The sequence below is a fragment of the Leiobunum rupestre genome, chromosome 1 (genome assembly GCF_980474605.1).
Source record: "Leiobunum rupestre chromosome 1, qqLeiRupe1.1.hap1, whole genome shotgun sequence".
Lineage (NCBI taxonomy): Eukaryota > Metazoa > Arthropoda > Arachnida > Opiliones > Sclerosomatidae > Leiobunum > Leiobunum rupestre.
In genome coordinates, this window is record NC_143384.1 from 34741748 (window position 1) to 34761157 (window position 19410).

Here is a 19410-nt window from a genome sequence, read left to right on the forward strand (position 1 = left end):
TACAGGTTCGATATTTCAGTTCCGTAAAATCTACAGGCTCGATATTTTAGTTCCGTAAAATCTACAGGTTCGATATTTCAGTTCCATAAAATCTACAGGTTCGATATTTCAGTTCCATAAACTCTACAGGTTCGATATTTCAGTTCGGTAAAATCTACAGGTTCGATATTTCAGTTCCGTAAAATCTACAGATTCGGTATTTCATATCCATAAAATCTACAGGTTCGATATTTCAGTTCCGTAAAATCTATAGGTTCGATATTTCAGTTCCATAAAATCTACAGGTGCGATATTTCAGTTCCGTAAAATCTATAGGTTCGATATTTCAGTTCGGTAAAATCTACAGGTTCGATATTTCAGTTCCGTAAAATCTACAGATTCGGTATTTCATATCCATAAAATCTACAGGTTCGATATTTCAGTTCCGTAAAATCTATAGGTTCGATATTTCAGTTCCATAAAATCTACAGGTGCGATATTTCAGTTCCGTAAAATCTATAGGTTCGATATTTCAGTTCGGTAAAATCTACAGGTTCGATATTTCAGTTCCGTAAAATCTACAGATTCGGTATTTCATATCCATAAAATCTACAGGTTCGATATTTCAGTTCCGTAAAATCTATAGGTTCGATATTTCAGTTCCATAAAATCTACAGGTTCGATATTTCAGTTCCGTAAAATCTATAGGTTCGATATTTCAGTTCCATAAAATCTACAGGTTCGATATTTCAGTTCCGTAAAATCTATAGGTTCGATATTTCAGTTCCGTAAAATCTACAGGTTTGATATTTCCGTTCCGTAAAATCTACAGTTCGATATATCAGATTTCCATTCCGTAAAATCGGTAGGCGCTGAATTTCAATTCTTTAAAGCTTCAGGGTAGATATTTCAGTTCCTTAACATCTAAAGACTGCATAATTTAATTGCTTTTAATGACTTAAAATCTACAGGTTTTAAATTTTTGTTCCTTAAAATCTCCAGGCTTCATATTTCAGATACCGTTAAAAACATTTATCGCTAAAAATAATCACAACGTAATCATTCTCTAGAGTTTAAATAAATACATAATTTTATTTTTGAGTAGATGGGACAATAAAGTCCACTAACCGCTATGCGATTAATCAGAGTTGAGACATGTGTAAAGGCCACGCCAACGGGGGAAAACTTGGGGACACCCGTGGCGGAAGTATTCCGACCACCCGTTGGGGGATCGGTGGTCGTCCTCAAACGGCCATCCACAAACTCTTCATCCCGGACGCCTGGGATTACATGAGTGAGCCACTACTCCCGGCTACATGATCGATTTATTATTTTATATAAATTAGGTATTTATGATTATATGATGGAAACACAGATGGCGCCGTAATGCACTTCGTCAAACGTTCAAAAAGGAAATCCTTTTTGATTTAAGCATTTTCATAAGTTGCTGAAACTGTCTATTATAAGTCGGGGGTTAATAAAACCAGAGTTTATTTAATTTGGTAACGGAGTGGCAGTACCTTAAAATATCCCTCTAAAGCCATAAAAGGGTTCAATTACTTGTTCCACCTAATTAATTTCCTGTATTCGCGGCACATTTAGGGAATCTTAATATAAACCTCCAATTATATATAAATGGAGCAAACCTTAAATAGGTAATTATGTTTAAAGATCGTTAATAACGTTAAGCATAAGTAACAAAATAAAAGTATGTCCAAATAGGCAATCTCTTACACAAAAATTACTGCATCCTAATTCAATTTCTGTAAAATTTTAAGTTTTTAACTCTTCAATTTTAGGTTCTGTAAAATCTACCCACACTAAATTTTATTTCTATGAAATCTACCGACTCTTAATTTATTTTATTTCTATAATATCTACCCACTCTAAATTATGTTTCTAGGAAATCTACCGACTCTAAATTTTGTTTATTTGAAATCTACCAACTCTAATTTTTATTTCTATAAAATCTATCCACTCATAAATAAAATAAAATTTCATAAAATCTACAGATTTATAATTTTATTTTCATAAAATCTACTGGCTTATAATTTGTTTTTTTTTTGTAAAATCTACTGGCTTATAATTTGATTTTTGTAAAATCTACTGGCTTATAATTTGATTTTTGTAAAATCTACTGGCTTATAATTTTATATTTGTAAAATCTAATGGATTGTTATTTTATTTTTGTAAAATCTAATGGCTTATAATTTTATTTTTGTAAAATCTAATGGCTTATAATTTTATTTTTGTAAAATCTACTGGATTATTATTTTATTTATGTAAAATCTACTGAATTATTATTTTATTTTTGTAAAATCTACTGTATTATTATTGTATTTTTGTAAAATCTAATGACTTATAATTTTATTTTTGTAGAATCTACTGGCAAAAGTAACGCAAATAGCTCCGCGTCGTAGCTATACTTTGTGAGCTATACTAACTCGTATTGCCTAAATGAAATGCACATTTTGCGGCAGTCTAATGGAAAAAGGAATATCTTTGAGACACTAAACTCGTAGGTTACGAATAGACTAGTCTTTTTTTCAGTTACCTTTATCGACGTCACATTAATTGGTAGCCTTTATATATACCAAAATATATAAGTGGCAACATATGATTCAATTTTTGAAATACATGGTGTATTCATTTGAAATTTCATATAAATTAGTTTCTATCGGATGTTACTATAATTCGCCAGTTTCATTTATGTAAAGGTTTTTTCAAATACCACAAGTACAGCCAACTTTAATAGTTTTGACACGGGCTTTTATCATACGGCAATTGACCAGGATGGTTCTTTTGCGCGAGACTAATTTAAGAACTCGCTGCCTTATTTGGCGGTAATGTTATTGAAACTGGCTAATTGTACTGTATTATTTTGAGAATGACATTCAAAATAATAATCTTTGAAATCAAAGCATCCTTACCCCATAGTTTAAAAAGGGGAACCAAAGTCAGATAATAGGTGGCGCTGATAGCAATTCTCGTCCAAATTTAAATTTATATGCTTAAATTATCTCTTACAATTCAAATTCACTTCATCGTTAAACGTCATCTGGTGTTGTCCCATTTGATCGAAAAATATGTAATCGACAGTCGATCATTATACGTTGCAATTGATTGAAATTCCATTTGATCGAATCCCATTTGTCATTTGTTTCATAAGATCGAACCTTCAAATGATCGAATACTATTTGATCGAATTCAAAAGTATTTATAGTACCAGTTGGTATGTTTTTATTTTACCGAATGTCAATATGAAGTGCAGAAGGAATAATGATGGAATAATTCATTGTTTAAGTGCAGAAGGAATAATGATGGAATAATTAATTGCTTTAACTGTATTAAGCCACAAAGATGAAGAGATTTTTACTTTATACACTTTATGATGGAATTTTTTATGACATCGACGATAACGGCCCGTTGTTTTTGATATATATAAATAGGGTCAGGTTAGGTTAGGTTAGGTTAGGTTAGGTTAGGTTGTATGCACCGTTGTATACGATTGGTCGGACCACGTTCGATTTACTCCCAAAAACTAGTAGTTTTACCCTACAGTAGCTTTCGATCAAATTTCGTTCGATCAAATGCCATTCGATCAAATGCAATTCGATCAAATAGACTCAAACCCATCATCTTAACAATAAAAATCTGTCAATAAAAATGTTTGTTTTTTTAAATATATACACGCCAGATTTATCACCACTGACAGCAAACTTAGGAAAATATTTGTAGTTTGGGCCCCAAAAACACTAGTAACTTATTTTTCGCCAATCACAATTGCGCCATCTGCCGAAAAAATATCAACATCAATATTTTATACAATACGTAGAGTGTCCCTCGGTGGTAGACTACTCTGTATCACATTCGAATATAGGCGCTTTGTTTTAGCAAAAGCGACCTAAGACCCAAAAGTATGTTAGCCCTACTTTCGCGCCTTTTGAAATATTTACGGAGTGCTAGTCTCACCATAGACTACAAAGACAACTTCATGTAAGGCGTTCTCTTTGGTCTATGAGCTAATTTATATTGGCGCTATTTTCTCTATTCTCTCCACTGGCGCATAGAGATACGTTCTAAAGCCACATACTTGGTGGCGCTGGAGTGGTGAAAGTTTTAAATTTTGATGCCGTATAGAGTAGTATCGCTCTGTAGATTTGGGCTATGGCCGCCATTTTGATGGCAGTTTTTTATCTATAAGAAAAATAAGAAAAAGCATAGGTGACGTTGACATACGTCACACCGAGGTTTTTATTGCCGATTTTATTCAAAGTTGGGCGTAATGTAGACCTATATGAGATAAGAAATTTCCCAGAAGGAGACGTTGCACTACCCATTCGATTTGCCGTGGTAACCGAAAATGTTTTTGATCACTTGAAACAAAAAAAATCTCCATTTCCTGATTTTACCCAAAAATTGTTACAAATTTACCCAAAAATATTCCAAACTTGATGAAATTTACCTAAATGTGGTCCAAATTATACATTTCGTGATTTTCAATAAAAAATTATAACTTGAATTTTTAAAAAAAAATTCGTATTAACCGAAAAAATCCCATGTTTTTTTAAATGTATATTATTTTGTTTTAAGTGGTCAAAACCATTTTCGGTTGCCATGGCATAGAATGGGTAGTGCAACGTCTCCTTTTGGCAAATTTCATATCTCATATAGGTCTACAATACGCCCGACTTTGAACAAAATCGGCAATAAACACCTCGGGTACTTCCCTTGTCAGTAGAAAATATTACGATCTGGCACACTTTTGGCTCTTATGTCGTTTTTGGTACTAGTAGTACTAGCGAATCCCTCGGTTTGACAACCTTGTTACGGCAACGCTGCGTGACCCGAAGCCACTCGCAACCCGCGAACACACGTGCACGCGATTAAGCTTTCAAATCTCGATAAATGTCAGGACAGAGATGAGATAGCAACGCCGAGCAACTGGGCGGGCATTCGCGAATCCATCCTCACAGGCTCGATATTCCCGCGTTCGTTACTCCGCTAATCAAACTCTCAATTACGAAATTGCCGCGAAAGCCAAGACCCTTTTACCTCACTATAGTCGGCCCGTAACAGCTTGGATCAATTATCCGGAAATACACGGCTCAAATATGTTCCATCATACGAGCATTAGCGATGTTACGTATAACGCGAGTGATGTAATGAGGGTGTGGAATCTTCTACAGATATTTTCGCCTTTTTCCCGGTGAAAGTTATCATCGCAGGTTCTTGGTGTCCGTGTAGGCGGTGATTATTTGGTAGGAATCATAAACACAATGTCTATAATTGCATTCACATATTATCCGTTATAATACATATTTAATATAATGCTAAATTGTTGCTTAGCGTTTATTAAGTTCATTACAGTAAAACGCGAAGGAAGGACGTGTAGAACGGCGAAATGTCAATACACGATTTTAACGAGAATAAATCTGGTATACAAGAACCTAGAAATCGAAATGATTATTTCTGGAAATCTAGAAATGTATATGATTATTTCTGGAAATCTAGAAATGTATATGATTATTTATGGAAATCTAGAAATGTATATGATTATTTCTGGAAATCTAGAAATGTATATGATTATTTCTGGAAATCTAGAAATCGAAATGATTATTTCTGGAAATCTTGAAATCGAAATGATTATTTCTGGAAATCTAGAAATTGAAATGATTATTTATGGAAATCTAGAAATGTATATGATTATTTCTGTAAATATAGAAATGTATATGATTATTTCTGGAAATCTAGAAATCGAAATGATTATTTCTGGAAATCTAGAAATCGAAATGATTATTTCTGGAAATCTAGAAATCGAAATGATTATTTCTGGAAATCTAGAAATCGAAATGATTATTTCTGGAAATCTAGAAATCGAAATGATTATTTCTGGAAATCCAATAGATATATTCTAAATCCTTAGAAATATGATAAAGATCAAGAGATCCGAGGTAATAGTGGAAATCTATTGCAATAAGAATTATTTTGTACAATTAATCTGATAATTAAATAAATTTGAGTAATATCGAAAATATTTGAGAAATATCGAAAATATTTGAGAAATATCGAAAATATTTGAGATATATCGAAATTAATTGAGAAATATCGAAAATATTTGAGAAATATGGGAAATATTTGAGAAATCTGAGGTAATAGTGGAAATCTATTGCAATAATAATTATTTTGAATATTTAATCTGATAAATATCAGAAATGTTGTGAAATATCGAAAATATTTGAGAAATATGGGAAATAGTTGAGAAATTTGGGAAATCGTTGAGAAATATGGGAAATCGTTAGGAAATATTGAAAATATTTTAAATATATGGGAAATATTTGAGAACTCTCGAAAATATTTTAAATATATGGGAAATCGTTGAGAACTCTCGAAAATATTTTAAATATATGGGAAATCGTTGAGAAATATTGAAAATATTTGAGAAATACGGGAAATCGTTGAGAAATATTGAAAATATTTGAGAAATATGGGAAATCGTTGAGAAATATTGAAAATATTTTAAATATATGGGAAATCTTTGAGAACTCTCGAAAATATTTTAAATATATGGGAAATATTTGAGAACTCTCCAAAATATTTTAAATATATGGGAAATCTTTGAGAACTCTCGAAAATATTTTAAATATATGGGAAATCGTTGAGAACTCTCGAAAATATTTTAAATATATGGGAAATCTTTGAGAACTCTCGAAAATATTTTAAATATATGGGAAATCTTTGAGAACTCTCGAAAATATTTTAAATATATGGGAAATCGTTGAGAACTCTCGAAAATATTTTAGAAATATGGGAAATGGTTGAAAAATGTTGCAAATATGGAGAAATTAGCATTTGAGATATTGATAAATATATATCGAAAATATTTGAGAAATATGAGAAATCGTAGAGAAATATTGAAAATATTTGTGATATATGGGAAATCGTTGAGAAATATTGAAAATATTTGAGAAATATGGGAAATCGTTGAGAAATATTGAAAATATTTGAGAAATACGGGAAATCGTTGAGAAATATTGAAAATATTTGAGAAATACGGGAAATCGTTGAGAAATATTGAAAATATTTTAAATATATGGGAAATCATTGAGAACTCTCGAAAATATTTTAGAAATATGGGAAATGGTTGAAAAATGTTGCAAATATGTGGAAATTAGCATTTGAGATATTGATAAATATATATCGAAAATATTTGAGAAATATGGGAAATCGTTGAGAAATATTGAAAATATTTTAAATATATGGGAAATAGTTGAAAAATATGGGAAATATGGAGAAAGTAGCATTTGAGATATTGATAAATATAGGGAATAATTGATTGATCATAGGAAATAATTGATTGATCATAGTAAATAATTGATTTATAACAGGAAATAATTGATTGATCATAGGAAATAATTGATTGATCATAGGAAATAATTGATTGATCATAGGAAATAATTGATTGATCATAGGAAATAATTGATTGATTACAGGAAATATTCGATTGATCATAGGAAATAATTGATTGATCATAGGAAGTAATTGACTGATCATAGTAAATAGTTGATTGATCATAGGAAATAATTGATTGATCATAGGAAATAATGGATTGATCATAGGAAATAATGGATTGATCATAGGAAATAATGGATTGATCATAGGAAATAATTGATTGATCATAGGAAATAATTGATTGATGTTGGAAATGTTCAATAAAAAAGGAAGAAACCTAAAAAAATATCGTTAAATATAGAAATATAAGGGAAGTTTAATAAATATTTGGAAATTAGTTGGTGTACATACATTTTCTCGAATTGACTAGCCCCTTATATTTTACTATGATTACCAAGTTGATTAATATTCATAAGGACCCCATAGACATGTAGCATAGACTAAGTCAGCATCTAGTGACACCACGAAATGAGTTATGGGCTTTTGCCCTTTAACGGTTTTTTTGTTTTTTGCCTTTAAATGCTGTCGCGTATTTTCGTCTGGCGTTTTGATTTAATTCAATGTCTAGAAATTTTCTTTCCTTTCAATTTGTTTGGTGACGTCATTGGTAAATCAAGCGAACATCCTTAACACATTTTGCGACGCTACTATAGTTTGAGCTACCACTATTAAGGTTATTTAAAAGAAAATAGTTAAAAATATCCAGGAATTATCTACCGTCTAGCCAATTCTCTAAAAGTTCTATATTTCAAGCTTGATTTTCATTTGGATACAACGGGGCTTAATCTCGATATTGATTAAAGCAAGCAGTTCTATCATTGCCACCTGTGTTATGAAAAGGCCCAGGTTATTAGAGATGGCCATGAGACCGATTCTTCGAAAAACGCGACTTTACTGGAGAGCGTGGTGACATCTATTTATGATAACGTCGTCAGAGAGCCATTGTAGAGTATTATAGTTAGACAAATTATACTATATTTCGTGGACTTTAACCTAAATTACACATCCCATGTAAAATATTGTTTATAATTGCTGTAATTTATATTATTGATTAATTTTAAAAAAGATCCAATCAATGCGAGGGGTACCTGTAAGTACCGCCTTTTTGATTTCAACGCTGGCGACATCTATTGAAAAAAGAGCTACTTCACATCGAGCCGCCACTTGCTTTAAGTAAAATAAGCGCTCAGAATACTGCGCTTTATTGCAAAGTTCGTACGAACTGCTAAATCTCTTCAATACTGCGTCAAGAACCAATTTACTCAAGGAAGAACTTGGAGCAGGCACAGTTTTAATTTCTATGTAGTTCTATCATTTCTTTAAGAGTCAGAAGGCGTCCTCTAGTGAGCGGAATCACAAGTATTAATTATGGCAACTTTCAAAAATACAATTTTTTCAAAATTTATAACTTCTTCTAAATATACTTTTAGAAAATTCGGTAACGATTTTATTTATAATCTGAGTTCGTTTTATAATATTAAAAAATAATGAATAATATCATGTGTAACATAATTACTCATAATTATGCCTCTGTATAATATTTCCATTGAAAAAAATTCAATGAGACCTTGTTTCACGCGGAACATACATTGAGCGGACCCAAAAATGCAAAAAAGGTTATAATCCTTGCGCTATTGAAAAGGTTACCATGGAAATTAAATCATGTGATCGCGAGGCACGAGCTAAACTTGACATGGGCAAAGCCAGAAACGCGCGAGGAATTCTCACTAACTTCCGTTTCCCATCAGTAAAGTTGATGACGCGTATGTCGTCACGGAGTTGTAAGTGACGTAATTTACGTCATATCCCGTGAACAAGGTTTCATTAAAGAAAATGCTTTTATGGCATACTTATGAGTGATTATGTTACATATGATAATATTATATAAAAAATTACGAAATAATTCATAAATAAATTTTAAATAAATTATAAATTTAAGTTATCCCCGGTATGCAAATATTATAAAATATAACGTATCTATAAAAATCAATATAATTTTAACAACTAAAATAATAATTCTTATGCAAAATGTCTCGTGTTCCGCTAGAACGGCAAGTATTTAGCTTTTTTGCTATGTACAGCGTGAGTTCTGGTTTATCCAAAAGCTAGCAAATGAATGCCTCATCCTCGGTTTTAACCTTCTTAAGTTCTGAACGACCCTTTTAGAGTTGCTTTTTGAACTAGCACTCTCAAATCGATTTGGAACATTTAGCTTATTACATTGAAACTTATGTTGATCCCACTATGATAAAAATCGGTTTAAAAAATAGTTTATTATTAGGCTTACGTTACTGTGATTTTTTCTACTTTATGTTGAAGTGGCACTAATGAGGCATCTATAATTATCTCTGTGGATTAAAAACACGCTATTATAATACGCCTTACATAAGCAATAATACCATAATATGTTGGAAATTTTTAACTTTGATTTAAATAACCAATTTTATTAATCGCAAACATAAATCAGAAACTAGCTCATAGAATATTTCGTAGCAAAGGATGTTTAGTAAAATTTAAAATCGGCAACTATCTTAATGCATTTAAATGTAACGTTTAACCTACCGCCATTAATTTTTGATACAGAGATATATATATATATATATATATATATATATATATATATATATATATATATATATATATATATATTTATATATATATATTCAATATGCAATGTCATAGAATTTATGATTGCTGTTGAGTTTAGACTAAACGTGAAATTGATGATTCGGAAATTTAATTGGTAAATGAAAGACCCTTTTAGAAGAAGCTACAGATAACTACAAGGCTACCAAAAAATACATTCATACATATGTCTGAAAATATCAAGAATTTCAAATCAAACTACCCTTATACAATTGTATATATTAACGAGATCCCTAAATTTACCGACTCAAAATTTCAAATACATGTAATCTTTGGGATCCTAATTTCAATTTCAGTACCTAAAAATCTACAAGCTCTAAATTTGATTTATTTTAGAACCAACAAGTCTTCAATCATAGTTCCTTAAAATCTACATGAGCATTTCTAAATTTTATTTTTGCAAAATTTACAAGCGCTAAATTTGATTCTTGCAATATCTAGAGGTCATCTATTTCCATTCCTTAAAATCTAACGGCTCGATATCTCAGTTCTGTAAAATCTATAAGATAGACCTTTCAGTTCCTTAAAATCTACAGCCTCCTTATTTCAGTTCCTTAAAATCTACAGATTCCTTATTTCAGTTCCTTAAAATCTACAGTCTCCTTATTTCAATTCCTTAAAATCGACAGCCTCCTTATTTCAGTTCATTAAAATCTACAGCCTCCTTATTTCAGTTCCGTAAAATCTACAGCCTCCTTATTTCAGTTCCTTAAAATCTACAGCCTCCTTATTTCAGTTCCTTAAAATCTACAGCCTCCACATTTCTGTGAATTAAAATCTAAATTAACCAGATTTCAGTTAATTAAAATCTAAAGGCTACATATTTCAATTCCCTAAAATCGACAGGCTCTATAATTTATTTCCTTAAAATCAATGGGCTTCATATTTCAATTCCTTAAAACGAACAGGCTCCATATTTTATTTCCCTAAAATCTATGGGCTCCATATTTCAATTCCCTAAAATCTATGGGCTCCATATTTCAATTTTCTAAAATCTATCGGCTCCATGCTTCAATTCCCTAAAATCTATGGGCTCCATATATCAATTCCCCAAAATCTGCAGGCTACATATTTCTAATTCCCAAAATCTATAGACTACATATCTCAATTTCCTAAAATCTACAATACAATCAATGGGCTCCATAGTTCAATTCCTTAAAATCTACAGGACCCATATTTCTATTCCCCAAAATCTACAGGCTACTTATTTTATTTCATTAAAATCTACTGAAGCTAAATTTTAGTTACTTAAACTTAACAGGCTCCATATTTTATTTCCTAAAAAACTGCAGGAGCTAAATTTCAGATCCTTTAAATCTACAGGCTCCATATTTTATTTCCTTAAAATTTACAAGCTCCATATTTTATTTCCTTAAAATTGACAAGCCCCATATTTTATTTCCTTAAAATTTACAAGCCCCATATTTTATTTCCTTAAAATTTACAAGCTCCAAATTTTATTTCCTTAAAATTTACAAGCCCCATATTTTATTTCCTTAAAATTTACAAGCCCCATATTTTGTTTCCTTAAACTTTACAAGCTCCATATTTTATTTCCTTAAAATTTACAAGCCCCATATTTTATTTCCTTAAAATTTACAAGCCCCATATTTTATTTCCTTAAAATTTACAAGCCCCATTTTTTATTTCTTTAAAATTTACAAGCTAAATAGATTATTTTCTTAAAATATACAAGCTCCGTATTTTATTTCCTTAAACTTAACAGGCTCCATATTTAATTTCCTTAAACTTTACCATCTCCATATTTTACTTCCTTAAAATCTATATGCTCCATATTTCAAATTCCGTAAAAAACATTCATCATTACATAATAATAGAACCCCCATTATCCACATCTGATAATAAATAAAAAACGAAACTTACCCAAATCAGCAAAATGACGGCAACACAATGTCGGGGAATAGAGAAAGAGGAACGCTATGTTCCTAAGGAAACAATCCGGAACGGGAAAAAACACCTCTGCGAATTTGGAACACTTCTAAGACGCCGCACTATCGGCTCAGTACGGCCGTCGCTGGTTCGCAAAGAGGGCAGCCCGGCCCGACACGCCGCCTCGAACTGATGCCTCCGACGGAGATCTCCTTCTCTCACTCCACTCCTCCGCATCCGACCCCCCCATCCGGTTCCATCCCGCCCCCTCTCTCTTCAATCCTACGCTCTCACGCCTCCCCCTTCTTACCCCTCCCCCCTTTGGTCTATTTTCGGGGGTTTGAAGGGGTCGACAATGGGGGTTGCTTATTATCAGAGTCACTATAAAAATATGGTAAATTTGTTATTTTTCCTTTAGATGTTTAAATGAATTTAGAATTGAATAAGAAAATTCCCTAACGTAAGTGTAATTCCTAAAAATTATTGTATTAGATTATGGTAAACTTCTACGTAGGAAATTTCGGTAGTAAATTGTACATTTTCTATTTATAAAGGTCTAGATCGCCATTGTCAAGGTCTAGGTCGCCTTCTTTATAGTATTCATTTTTGATTATAAGATTTTAATATATTTTCGAGATAAACATTTTGAAGGTCAAGATTGCCATTCTCAAGGTCAAGATGACCATTTCATAAAAATCGCGATTTAGGCAGCTCTACTTCAGTTCAATTTCCTCAAAACGAACACTGTTTGAGTTGCTTAATTTTGGCTCTGAGAATCCGATTTCTGGTAGATGGACACGTTGTGGAACCGAAGGAACCGCTGGAAATCCAGGAGATTTTTTATCTCAATCTTTCTGCAAAGGGTTTTCTTCGCAGCCAGTTTCCTCTCTTCAGCTAGCGGGCTCTCTTTTATGCCTTGCTTGTAATTACTGGCTCCCGTTTTTACGACTCCGTGGAAGGAGCCTGTAGACTCGATCCGACTAGTTTTTCTCCCTCTTTATATATCCGCTGCTAGACGCTCTCTTGGCGCTATTTTTAAAAGGCTTCGTGCGAAACTAGCGAGTCGTTTTTCCGGGCCGCCAACCGTGGATAGCACGCCGTTATGCCGACCTGATAATCTTATTACGGGACGATTTTAACGTTGATTGCTTTATTTGTTTTGAAGTATCTTGGTATGCCCGCTTGGTGCAGTTCGATAAGTGACTTCTAGAACTTCTTTGGTGAAGTACAATGACTTGTTGTAATAAATGTTTTTTTTTGTTGTTAAAGATGATGGCCTTATCGCTTTTGAAGTGCCGCCTGTCTTGGTATGACCGCTCGGAGCAGTTTGATAAGGATCACATCACGTGAAAACGACCAGGGTGGTCGCCAATGTTTTTCATGTTATTTACATGAATGTTTTATACAAAACTGGGCTTCAAATAAGGACCTTTTTCAAAATTTCGATATCCTATCTGGAAAATTGGTCCTTCTCTGATTAATTGAAATTTATTAACACCAATTATTTGCATAGGCTTCGAGCTTAGGAAATATAGCGCCATCTCGCTTAATATCCGTCAATTAAATATGTGAAGAAAAAGCAGACGGCTTTTGAATTTCTGTTGAGCTTTCAGCTGTTGCGCACTATAACTAGAGCTCAAGGAGCTCATATTTAAAATATCAACCAACATAAACCTTTGACTAACAATTTGTTCTAAAAGATTTTAATTTTAATTGAGTCTCTGAACCTAACAGTTCCAAACAAAATTTCTCAATGACACTGAAAACAATATTCAAGGTCATTCAAATTAATTAAATTTTCATTTAATGGAAAGCTTTAGGATTAATTTTAGAATTATTAACCTAAAACAAATAATTTAAAAAATAAAGCAATATAATAAGTGGAATAGTATAGCAATCAATTAACATTTCACACAATGGTTTGTTTAACATATCTACACATATGCGAAATCTGGCCAAAATCCCCATCCCTTCATACGTAATCAGAACCCGTACCGTCAGGGCAAGAAACCAATATCGCTTGAAACTAGTTGACTTGTAGAGTTCTTCTGAAAATCTGGCATTCTAGCCGATTTAAACTGGGTTTTAAGCTCTAGTGTGATCGTGGCTTTATCTCAATATAGTATTTAAATACGACACGGCACAAAATTGTAATTAATTTATTATTAAATATAATTAAATGTAATTTTGAAACTTTTTTGGTAATTTTATTTACAGATAAAAATATTCTGAAATATAATTCTGCAAAAGTTTTTAAACTCTTTAAGATTTAAAAAATATATAATTTTTAATAAAACCACTCGGTATTATCCTGCAGAATAGTTCTTTGCCAACCCTGAAAATACGGATTTATTTTTATATGAAAACGTTGCAACTTGGAGTTACTGTATTTTTTTTTGGCATCCCGACAGTGTGAGCCCGCGATATATCTTCGGAAATGCTTAATCCTTGCTCCAAAAACATAATCCTCTGGAAAATGACTAGCAAACTCCCGAAAACGACCCATCAGAGGTTAAGACTCAAAAACGCTTTTTCAAGACCCTTTATCTTTTATATAAAATTTCAAAGGGAAGAAATTGTATTTGGGGAATTACATTTGTTCAGCCTTGTTGGACATTGGAACTACGACAGCTTTCGTACCTTTTGTTTTAACACTTACAATGCCTTCAGTCGAGGCACAAAAGAAATAACTGGTGGGTTTTTTTAATTTGAAGTAGGGTGGCGGAGTGGTTAGTACTTTTGCCTCGCACCATGAAGAGCCGGGTGCGATCCCGGCTTGTGGCACTGGGTGAGTTTGCAAGTTATCTCCCCACTGGCTTAAGGGGTTTTCCCCGAGCTCTTCGGTTTCACCTTCCCTTATAAACTTGTTGGGGTTCACGGTAATAGTGAGTGTATGGCGCTGTTGGCTCGCGTGGCACGAAGGGCTGGCCACCACCCTCCTACGCGTTCTAACCCGGCCAACTGTTTAAAGGCATCAAAAGTCGCCTTGGGTTGATTATTATTAAAAATAAACGTATCGGTATGTGATAATTTTTTGCTAAATACTAGGCTTCATCAAATTCACAGTTAATTTAAATATTATATTTTATATAAAGCAGGGATAATGTTGTAGGCATTATCCAAAGTGTTTTCTTCTACGCGTCCAATTCGAATTAATATAGTTTTTTCTTACGATACGTAATGCAGGGAGCTGTTTGACTTACCGATTTTAAAATTGGAAAACAATACAGTTACCATATTAGGTAATGTTAGCTTATGTTATCTAACTAGATAAGATAACCGTTAAAATGCTGAGATCGAAAATACACTAAAATATTACTATAAAAATGATAATACTCGAAATCACAGTTATCTTCGACGACCAACAAAGACCTCCTATTATAAGATTATAGTTTAGTTTATTTTATGGTCCGCCACTAATTCGAAATAAGAATTTGAAAGGCTTTTGTAAAAAAATTGTATTTTAATTAAATTATGTTTTCCATTAAAAATTTAATATTAAGTGACGTAAGTACCACAACCACCGTCATCAGTGGTGGCGCCAGGAATTTTCGCGAGGGTAGGCAAACCAAATAAATGGGCCCCTGACCCGGGACCCCCCTTTTCTCAACGAAATGCTTCAATAAAATAAAGTAGTGATGTACATGACGAACAAAAAAGTTCTAACATCAGTAAAACGAGTCCAAATATAACAGAACTGGTTTTATTTACTAGGAGATACCTCAAAAATTTCTAAATACATTATCGACAATTGTTTCATTGTTATTTATAAATAATTTTATCTCTTGGGACAATTTTGAGACCCTTTCTAGATCAATTTGGGGCCTCTTATAGGGTGATTTTGGGGCCCCTCCAAATTTTAAGGTAGGCAGTGGCCTACCTGGCCTACCCCCTAGCGCCGCCACTGACCGTCATTCGTCACAACATCCGCTTTTACCTTAAAAGACCACGCCAACCCGATTTTCAAATATTTTACAACTAATGACTTTTCTGTACGAGCTTGTGTGCAAAGTCCGTAACTTGTGAGATATTTATCCCAAGTGTCAGGTAGGCAGGTAATGTGGACGTTAAGTTAATAAGAAAAACCTGTCGACTGCATTGCAAAGAGTTATGAAAAACGCGAATACGTAGAATAGTCCATAGTTTGACAAAAAGCTTAACCTTCAACAAATTTGAAGAAATTAAAATACTTACAAATAACTCGTACCAATTGGTCTTCGATTAAACATAAAGACTCGAATCTCGGACCAAATAGATCTTCGCAGGGCCGGATTAACTAATAGGCCGAATAGGCCGGGGCCTAGGGCACCAAGCCTACAAGCGGCACCAAGAGGGTTCGAAAAAAATAAAAGTACAAAACTTTCATCATTTGCTTTTCACAAAATATTTTCCGGAGTTATTTTAGTAAATGCGTCCACCCCTATGAACCAAAAACGTTTGATTGTCACATTCTCTGACGGACTGCCGTCTAGCCCCTGACGTCTGACGACATACTAAATCTGGCAGCAAAATGAATTTTCCTTCCATTTCTCAATTATTAATTGAAAGGGGGGCACCAAAATTAACTTGGGCCTAAGGCCCCATAAAATCTTAATCCGGCCCTGGATCTTCGAGTAAAAACCTAAATACAATAGCCAGAAATTCGAACGGTAGACCGGTTTCGTCTTATTTGGGACTCATCAGTACCGTGCGGGAAATCTGGCTCGCGACTATAACACCGAAAAGAGAAACTTAAGGCTGGTTCACACGGGCAGTGTTTTCTTGATTTTCTCTATTTTCTCGTTTTACCACCTTTTCCCGTTGTTCTGGCGCACGGGAAAACGACTGTACACACGGACCAAATTAAACGGATTTTTCCGCCGTCAGCGCTGCCGGTAAACGAGAAAACGGAGAAAAAATTTTTGAAATATCTCTACTTTATTTTCCCTATTTTTGAAGCTTTTTGAGTTCGACTAATCAACGAGCGTTTCGCTGTCACGTGATATAAGGAGCGATTTTGAAAGTCTTTAAAAGTAGTCTTAAGAATTTTTGCGTCTACCACGTGACGGCATAACGCTCGCTGACTGGTCGATCCCAACACCCCTCAAAAAAATGTTTTCCGTTTCCTCGTTCCCTGGCCGCTATGATAAAATCCGGCAAATTTTGTCCGTGTGTACAGTCGTGTTGCTGCGCGCCAGAACCACGGTAAAAGGTGGTAAAACTAGATAATATAGAAAACCAGGAAAACACTGCCCGTGTGAACCAGGCTTAAGCCTAAACATTAAATATTTCAAAATGCGTTGCATAGCAACGGAAAGCCGAAGTGGAGGAGAGATGTGCAGAATAATATATACCAAATGTTAAGTTAATAAGAGCCACCTATGGACAGAAATGGGCACTTGTTTTTCCTATCTATCTTTTTATCTCTCAAAATCATCAAGATGGCGCCACTATCACTATTCCGATCAAATTTTCTAACAATACCTCAATACCCGATCAATTTTTTTTCTTAAAACCTACAAAGTTTAAAAATCAAATTAAAATCAAATCTTAGTACTTCCTACCTGATGGATTTTTTTACCTTTAAATTTTTTTTAGAAACCACCACTATCAAATCCCTATCAATTTTTATCTAAAGCCCTTTAAGTTTCATATCAAGTAGTAAGTTATAGCTTATGAAAATAATTTTTACCTTTTAAACAAAAATTCTAAATTTGAGACGAGTCAAACGACTTCACAATGGTTGCTTTCCAATTGCAGGGCGAGCCACGTAACCTAATCTCGCGAATAATGTATGGTTTGGTTTGGTTTTAGTTTTATTTACCGCGCCCTAAAGAAATTTCTAGAATTTGTTTACAGTTTACACAAAAAATGCAAAGTTCCGTGGCTCTCGGCTAGTCCCAAGCCCACGTGACGACATCGGAAGTTCGAAACCACCAATCAGCAATCACTGTAGCGGGCGCCTTTTTTTGGACACGGCCAACTTTAATCTGTAGCGCAAGATCGAAGTTGGCCGTGCTTAGAATAACGTGTACGTATGTACGAGTTACAATAAAACCTTGAACCTTGAACCCTGTAACGTTGAGACAGACAGAGCACCAACCACGAGCTTACCCCGTTTTGTCAGCCCCCATACTCCTACTGGCATCACGGTGGCGCGTTTGCTAGAGAAGGCGAAAATAAAATTTGAATCTCTTCTCGAACGTCAGTGAAGGGGGGGGGGGGGGTTAAATGAACAACGCGGCAGAAACAAGGTGTGCAAATTTATCCTATCTTATTTTTTTTTTCAAAAATAATAAACTTTATTTTGGTGCACATGACAACTAGGTCTTCGCACCATACACACCCTGATACAGATACTCAAAAACAAAAGAAAAAGAAAAAATATATATACAGAAAGATAAAAGTTAGCAGTCCTTTCTACTGTTTTTTTCCCGCTATGTTTTTAACAAAAAAAATGACTATTTATGTCTGCTTTGTATTCTACTTGCGCTTTAAAAAATACTGGCCGCGCGAAAAATAGCACAGATATCAGAAATGATTGCCACGTCTCCGTTTTGGACCGCGGTTTTCACCCCTTGTAGATTTGTATCATATCTGCCTGTGTTTAGGGCATGAAAAAGTCTCGGCCTAACTGGTTGACCACGAACACAGGAGAACAGAATATGCTCCACTGTCTGGACCTCCTGAGTGTTACAAGTTTTTACAACTAGTACAAGCATTCGACTGTTTTAAGTTAAAAGTCTTTCATTGGTAGGTAAGCGATCACAGTTCATCCTATCTATCATTTACCTCTCAAATCGTGTAGATGGCGCCAATATCACTATCACGATCAATTTTTTTAAACCCCGCAATGTTTAACTATCAATTTAAAATCAAAGATAATAAACTTTTCTCGATCAATTTTATTCCTCTCAATTTTTTTAATATAAAGCCACTATCACTATTACGATCAATTTTTCTATCAATAATAATCCGTGGAATCACAACCAATCAATTTGTATAGAATTTTTTGGGTTAAAAATCGCATCAAAATTGATAGAATTATAAGGTCAAAAAATGTATCAGATTCAAAAAAGATATGATAGTGCCCATCTTTGCCTATGGAATGCATTTCGTTAGGGACCCGTCTACCAATTCGTGTATTTAATCACTAGAGAATGCGGACGGTCATGTGAGGAACCCCAACCTTAATTGCGCGTTAGAGTATACGTTTTAAAAATTTTATTTATGGAAACGTAAAACTTAATTTATCACTTTAAGACATGCCTTATTAAATCTTAAAAGAAGCTTCCCCGAATCCCACGAGTTATTTCGGTACAAAATTACACGTTAAATTTCTAACGAGGGGAGCTTGTAATATTAAAACTCTTTAAAAGAGCGCGACTAAAAACACAATCAAAGTTTTCAAATTATTTTCCCCTCCGCGTTCGAGGACAGAGACGGTCGCTTAACCTCTGCGCT

The 19410-nt window shown here is 33.7% G+C and overlaps 1 protein-coding gene across 2 annotated transcripts in view; it reads right to left on the reverse strand.

The window, feature by feature from the left end:
• The window catches only part of LOC149962198 (glutamate receptor ionotropic, NMDA 2B-like), a 120712-nt gene extending 108563 nt beyond the window's left edge, over window positions 1-12149 (reverse strand). The window contains exon 1 of one of the 2 annotated variants that reach the window (XM_090179040.1): window positions 11962-12149. The gene's annotated coding sequence lies outside the window, so the exon portion shown is untranslated. Of the gene's footprint in view, window positions 1-9718; window positions 9736-11961 lie in introns of those variants that run through there. The other variant, XM_090179046.1, reaches the window with a different exon arrangement.
• Between the last annotated feature and the right edge of the window lie 7261 nt (window positions 12150-19410).